This window comes from Epinephelus moara, chromosome 18, assembly GCF_006386435.1.
Source record: "Epinephelus moara isolate mb chromosome 18, YSFRI_EMoa_1.0, whole genome shotgun sequence".
NCBI classification, from domain to species: Eukaryota; Metazoa; Chordata; class Actinopteri; order Perciformes; family Serranidae; genus Epinephelus; species Epinephelus moara.
The window spans coordinates 4,040,303-4,047,229 of record NC_065523.1 but is presented as its reverse complement, the minus strand read 5'-3'; the positions used below and the strand labels follow the sequence as shown (position 1 = coordinate 4,047,229).

The window sequence follows — 6,927 nt, the reverse complement described above, 5'->3', positions numbered from 1 at the left end:
GCTTGAGGCGGAGCAGGCTCACGGCTTATGTGTTTGTCACTTTCTTTTTCATTTTAACCCACACCATGATCTTTTCCTGACCCTAACCAAGTGGTTTTTGTGCCTAAACCTAACCAGACCTTAACCACAGGGCATCATGATGATTTCGGAACGGACTTCGGAACAATGGGTTTAATATGGTCGGAACAATGGGATGTTGAACCAATGGGCTGTCGGACCAATGGGCAGTTCCCGCTGATTTGTTAGCTAGCATTAACTGTGACATTACCATGAAACATAAAACCATCTAACGCTGACTAAATGGTAATGTTGACGTAACTCTGCTTTTCCTCGTCCTCCATGTTTGTTCATGTTGTCAAGTATGGAGCTTTATCCCTATCTTTATTCAAGAGAGTGGTCTATCAGTTTGAGAGCATTATTTATTGATTTTACGCTCAAAAACCCTGCCCTCACACTCAAATAGCCTCTGCTTGCGCTTGGATCTACTCTGTTTCTGCTCAAACTGTGTGCCTGCACTCAGATACCATGTTGCTCACACTCAGATACCATGTTGCTTGCATAGATTTCCGGCTCGAGCTTCGGCTTTTCTCCTCGCACTCAAACTGTTTCTGTGCGCTTGCGGAATTTCTGCTCTCAGATTTCTGCCCTGCGCTTGGATTTTTTTGTGTAACAACCCTATCAAAATCCCCCAACCAATAGAATGTTGACCAATGAAATGATCCCTGCCTCCTTGTGGGCACGCTCGCTTTGGTATTAGAGCGTCCCGTCCGGGTGGGTACTCTTTAACCGGGTTCATCCACTCCCACCCTCCAGGGCTTTATTAAATGTTCTCCCCTTGCTTTCTTTACCACTTTTAGAATAAAGTGACTGTTAATTTACACACGTGCGCCATATGTATCTATCTATCTATATATATATCTATATAGATATATAGCGTGAGTGCTGATATAGAGTACAACATCACTGGGACATGTAACAGTAAAATCACTCTGCTCACAGGTATTATAAATATAAATACAACCGTTAATTCACCAACTGTCACACTCGCTACATTGGGGCAAACTGACACTATAGTGTTACACCAAGAAGATGGATATTTTCCCCAAAATTATATTTGAATTAAATTATGAGTGGTCGTCAGGAGAGGACGAGGAAAAGGAAAGCCAGGAATCTTCAGTGCAGACCTCCAGGTGTGTTTGAATCCGTGCCAACATCCAGGTTTGCCAACGTTTCATCAGCCAAACTGGACGAAGTTACACAGTTGCAGATCAATGTAAATACAAAGTAGCTTGTGAGTTCCTGGCGTGTGTGCTGCGTTGCCTGGCAACAGACTGGGGGAACTGGGTTTTTTTTCGCGGAGGTACATAACATACTTAAATAATTTATTTCATCACATTTTGTTAACATTTCCTTACTCAGCATTGCTGTTTAAGCTGTTGTTGAACTGTTGTATAAAAGCAATATCACACTGGAGGTCGTGACGTTATCAGTAGGCTATAATGTATATATATAACTATATATGTATATATATATATATATATATATATATATATGTATATATATGTAAGGGATAATGTATAGTGAGCCGGTGACTGTTGAAAAATAACTCCCGACAGGGGAAGAGGGTGGGAGTGGATGAACCCGGTTAATGGGTACCCGCCCGAACGGGACACTCTAATACCAAAGTGAGCGCGCCCACAAGGAGGCAGGGATCATTTCATTGGTCAACAGTAAATCTGGCATTCTATTGGTTGGGGGATTTTGACAGGGTTGTTACACAAAATTCCAAGTGCAGGGCAGAAATCTGAGAGCAGAAATTCCGCGAGCACAGAAACACTTTGAGCGCGAGGAGAAAAGCCGAAGCTTGAGCAAGAAATCTGTGCAAGCAACATTGTATCTGAGTGCGAGCAACATGGTATCTGAGTGCAAGCACACAGTTTGAGCAGAAACAGAGTAGATCCAAGCGCAAGCAGAGGCTATTTGAGTGCGAGGGCAGGGTTTTTGAGCGTGAAATCAATAAATAATGCTCTCAAACTGATAGACCACTCTCTTAAATAAAGATAGGGATAAAGCTCCATAGTCAAGGAGGTTTAATTAGAACTGTGTGCGGCTCAAAATGTGCAGTCAGTTTTATTTTTATTCACTGAAACGTTTGCAGGGTTTTTATCTTTCAACTCTCATCCGAATTTAGTCCCTAAATTAATTTTCCTCCCCCTGATCTTATCTTTTGTAGCCCGGGGGTGACAGGACGTTCTCTAGCTTGTGATCGATGTAATTGCGGAAATGAGAAAAACCAGTGGGCTATTTTATCTTAAAAATAACAACTTTAAATTAAAGCTGCAAGCAGCGATGAATGGGCTCTTGCACCTTCGTGCAACTTGGGGGTGCTGGCAGGACGCCAGCTGACGCTGCAGTTAATTTCTCTCAAAGTCATAAACTACTTCCTATTTCGTGGCGGTACACCTAAGTTGCCTTGCCACAATCACACGGATTGACGAAAACTAATAACTTTTCTTCTTCAAGGTCTTCCGGTGGGACCGACCAAGGTTTGAAGTCGATTGAATAAAATCTTTAGGACTAGTTCGTTAAAATTCAACACGTGGGAAACACCAAAACTGACCACAGAATTCAAAATGGCCAACTTCCTGTTGGGTTTAGGCAATGGGTCCAAGAGACTTTTTTGAGCATCTGGGCATGATACACGTGTGTACCAATTTTTGTGTATGTTGATCAAACATGCTGAGGGGGCTGCTCTTTAAAGGGCGTGGCCAAGCTATTTTGCCACGCCCATTGACGAAACTCATAACACTTGTCCAGACCTAGACTGTTGAGGAGGATGTGAAGTTTCAGGCAAATTGAACGAAATGCACTTAAGTTAATGCCATTTGTTGTGATATGGCGAAAGGTCTGCCTTTGCCCCGCCTTCATGGCAACACCGTTTGATGAAAACTCAGTTTCCACAATAAATCATCATCCAGGTCTTATGGCTTTTTTGACCAAGTTTGAGGTGGATCTGGTCAACTTTGTAGCAGATATATGTCATAGTAAAAAAACATGTCATTTCCTGTACATGTCATTTCCTATATGTATATATATAAACACACATAATTTTCCTCTTAAGAACTATATATTAATGTGTAAATAAGTAGATATTAGTTCATGGGTATTTGGGGGTATGTATAAACTGGAAGAATGATGTATGTTCATATTGTGTATATTTTCTATATTCATTTATTCAAATATAAAAAGATAGAAAGTCAAGTTGATTCAGATATATATTCATTCATTCATTTATTTTCTGTAACTGCTTATCCTTTTGAGGGTTGTGGGGGGGCTGGAGCCTATCCCAGCTGACATCGGGCGAGAGGCGGGGTACACCCTGGACAGGTCGCCAGACTATCACAGGGCTGACAATTTAGAGTCACCAATTATCCTGCATGTCTTTGGACTGTGGGAGGAAGCTGGAGTACCCAGAGAAAACCCACGCTGGCACGGGGAGAACATGCAAACTCTGCACAAAGGGGCTCCCCCAACCCGGGTTCGAACCAGAACCTTCTTGCTTTGAAGTGCTAACCACCACACAACCGTGCCGCCTTCAGATACTGTATGTAAATATTAATATTTATCAATATTATTGATATTATATATTTATATCTATTTTTGTAAGTCATGAATAATTGGTAATTCATATAATATACTAAGACATGTTTATATTTTCTAGATATTTGGTAATTACTATCATATATTAAAGGGTTATTTTTATGTGACAAAGTTAAATGGTAATAAAAAGTTAGAAAAGTCTAAGGTATAGGTTAATAGGAAGTTGTTTGTTTCTTTTCACTCAATGACTTGTAAAGAAGGGGTGGGATTTAATAGGTTTATACTTCCCCTCACTCCTTTTCAGATGTGCAAATCAAAGTAACTAGCCTATACAGTGACTATTTGCTTTTACATTATGCTTGTCATTATTTGTGAATTAACTTTCTTTATTTCTGTCTGCTTATTTGTACGTTCATGTCTTTTTTTCCTATTTGAAATATATATCAAATATCAATATCAAATTATAGCTGCAAGCAGCGATAAATGGGCCCTTGCACCAACTGATGCTGTTCATTTCTATGTTAGACCCTGCACACAGGAGTGAGATGGTATATCCTTCACAGAGAGTTGGCGTTGGATTGACCTATTGCACATATTGTACCACTTTCTGTGTCCAGTATGTGGCACTGGAGAATACCGTTATTATAAGTTATTATAAGTCATATTGCTGTGAATCAGTTTTAGACCCGCCATGCAAGTTTCAGGTAAATCAAAAGATAATTTTCTGACAAGTCTTTCTTCCTGTTGCCAGTAGGTGGCACGATCATCACAATACCTAATGTGCATGCAGCTGGCTTCAGGCCTGGAGCCTCATAAAACATATCAAGTGTGAGGCAGACTGGACTATGTATTCTGGAGTTACACCCACTTCCTGTTTGATAGTGAAACATTGACATTTGACAACTCACCACGGTCACACATTTTGACAAAAACTCAAGCTTTAAGCAACTTTTGATGTCCAAGGTCTTAAGATGGGACCGACAATGTTTGAAGTCAGTCAGATCAAATCTGTAGGAGAAGTTTGCACAAAAGTGGCACACTAAATTCAAAATGGCTGACCACCTGTTAGGTTTAGGACACGGCTCTGAGAGGCTTTTTGTACGTCTTGGGATGTTACATATGCCTACCAATTTTCATACCTCTAACAGAAACGTATTGCGGGTCTGCATCATTGAAAGTTTGTAGGGGGCGCTACCAAGCCCCCTTGGCAAATCGGAGGAACAAAATTATATATAACACATTTTAGGACTTCTGATGTGTGTGCCAAGTTTCAAGAGTTTTCAAGCATCCCTTGCCTTTTAAAAAACTATCTTTCTGTTTTGTGGCAAGTGGTGCAACGCCACAGCCATGGCGTTCGATGAAAAGTCAAAAGCTTCATTTCTGAGTATCAACAAGGTCTTAGCATTTTTATGAGAAAATTTGAAGTGGATTTGATTAACCTGCTAGAAGAAGGACATCAAAATATAAAAACTGTAATTTAGGTGGTGCTGTGACTATGATTCAAAATTCCTTTTATGGCAGCTGGTTTCACTTCAGAAACATTTCCCATTGTAGCTGAACTGTTTGTCCCATTTTACCTGAATGCATGAACTACTCACCCTTCCCCATAAAAAGTAAAGTGTAATGTGAAAATATTTTGACTGAGTCAAACATTTAACAAAAAGCCACATCCTTCAACCATTTTTGTTGTTATACCCTTATTGCAGCAGAACTCTTACAACATGAGAAAATCAACATGACACATGGCTTACCCTGGAAGTTCTGGAACCAGCAATTATTGACTCTTTTCTCTGCCCATACTAGTTATCCCAGACCAATAAAAATGCATGTTTTCTGTAAAGCACATTTGTAGTAACAATGCAATACCATGTTCGGTGATTGGCTGCTAATAAGCAAAGAGCCCCATTTGTCCTATTTTACCTGAGGTCCCACATTATCTGACTTCACCCTGTGTCACAAATATTAAAATGCTACAGAGAAATCTGTTGAGGCTATCTAATAATTATGCACAAAAACAACCCTTGGTGGTCCCTTCCTCTGAGCAGCAGAACAGGTTCTGCTTTAATGATGTCATAGGCTACATGCTTTCATCTCTAACAGTTCAGTGACTTTTCTTAGCATTTATTAATTCGCTATACAGCTGAAATCCACAAACAAATGATACTGCAATAAATGTTTATAACAATGTCCGACCCTGTTAAAAAAACACAGAACATGACTTTTTTTTAGATCATTTTCAGACCGCAGTGCAGAGGAGGAGGGATGATGTCAATGTGCCGCATCCCAGCAGCAGGAAAGCCAGCAGCTTGCAGTTTAACAGTTCCTGCTGGGTTAACATCAGATGCGTGAAGACTATACGCTACATAGCCTATTCATTTGCCTTTAATTTGCTGTTTTTCTTCCCAGGTGATTTATCTGCCTGCCTGCCTGCCTGCCTGACGTAGCAGTTGTTTTACAGATGTGCCAGTAACAAGTAGGCTAATTAACTGTGTTCTGGCTTGTTTTTCTCAGACAGCAGAAAACTATCGAGCCTTCGTTATTTTTCATCAAGACTATGGTTGAATAGGAAGCGGAGCAGCTATGCCTGCTGCCGCTGTGCTCCACAGCGAGCTGAGGCTCGGCGGCATCTTACAGCTGGAGTTGCCAAGTTGGCATCTTACTTACCGGCAGCGTTGAGGTGGTAAAAGCAGCCCTCTGGTGTATAAAGGCCGGTTTTCCTATCTCGTCGTCATTTTATTTTCGCTTTAAATTACCTATAATGTTAGTTATAGACCCATTTATGAAGCAATCATTTACGTGTTTTTTTTTCTAAATTCCTTGAAAGAACGGTAATATCTAAGCCACTTGCTCCCGCTGCTACAAAAGGGCCCGAATACTAAAGGTGATGTCGCTATGGTCTATTTCGCACTGCCGAAGCTATCCGCATCTTTTGTATTCTCTGAATTATTTCCTGCCTGTCTTGGCAGCTCTTTACCGGCTCAAGCCGGTATTCACTCTGAACGCGGACGAGCAAAACGCTCGGCTTCATGAACGCGCAGGGCGTCCCTCGTCTGCGTCTCGTGCTACAGCAGCCGCGTGTGCTGCTCTGATGCCGCATTCAGTGTCCGGGGGTGGGGTCCGCAGAATAATAAAAACCGTTAACAATGTTAACCACAAACATAAATGCAACTAATAACCGTGATATAGGCCTATAGTAGGCCATAATGAATGTGATCACAATATCACATGTGACGGGAGTCGTACGGTCTTTTATTCGTAAGCTTTGATGTCATTCATGGGCTTATTTCATGGCTGTTAATTCATAGAATGCCACGATTCGCAAATAAC

The 6,927-nt window shown here is 41.0% G+C and overlaps 1 protein-coding gene across 1 annotated transcript in view; it reads right to left on the bottom strand.

The window, feature by feature from the left end:
- Nucleotides 1-6,616, bottom strand: part of slc16a6b (solute carrier family 16 member 6b) — a 19,940-nt gene extending 13,324 nt beyond the window's left edge. Inside the window, exon 1 of the mRNA XM_050069105.1 lies at nt 6,265-6,616. The gene's annotated coding sequence lies outside the window, so the exon portion shown is untranslated. The remainder of the gene's footprint in view (nt 1-6,264) is intronic.
- Between the last annotated feature and the right edge of the window lie 311 nt (nt 6,617-6,927).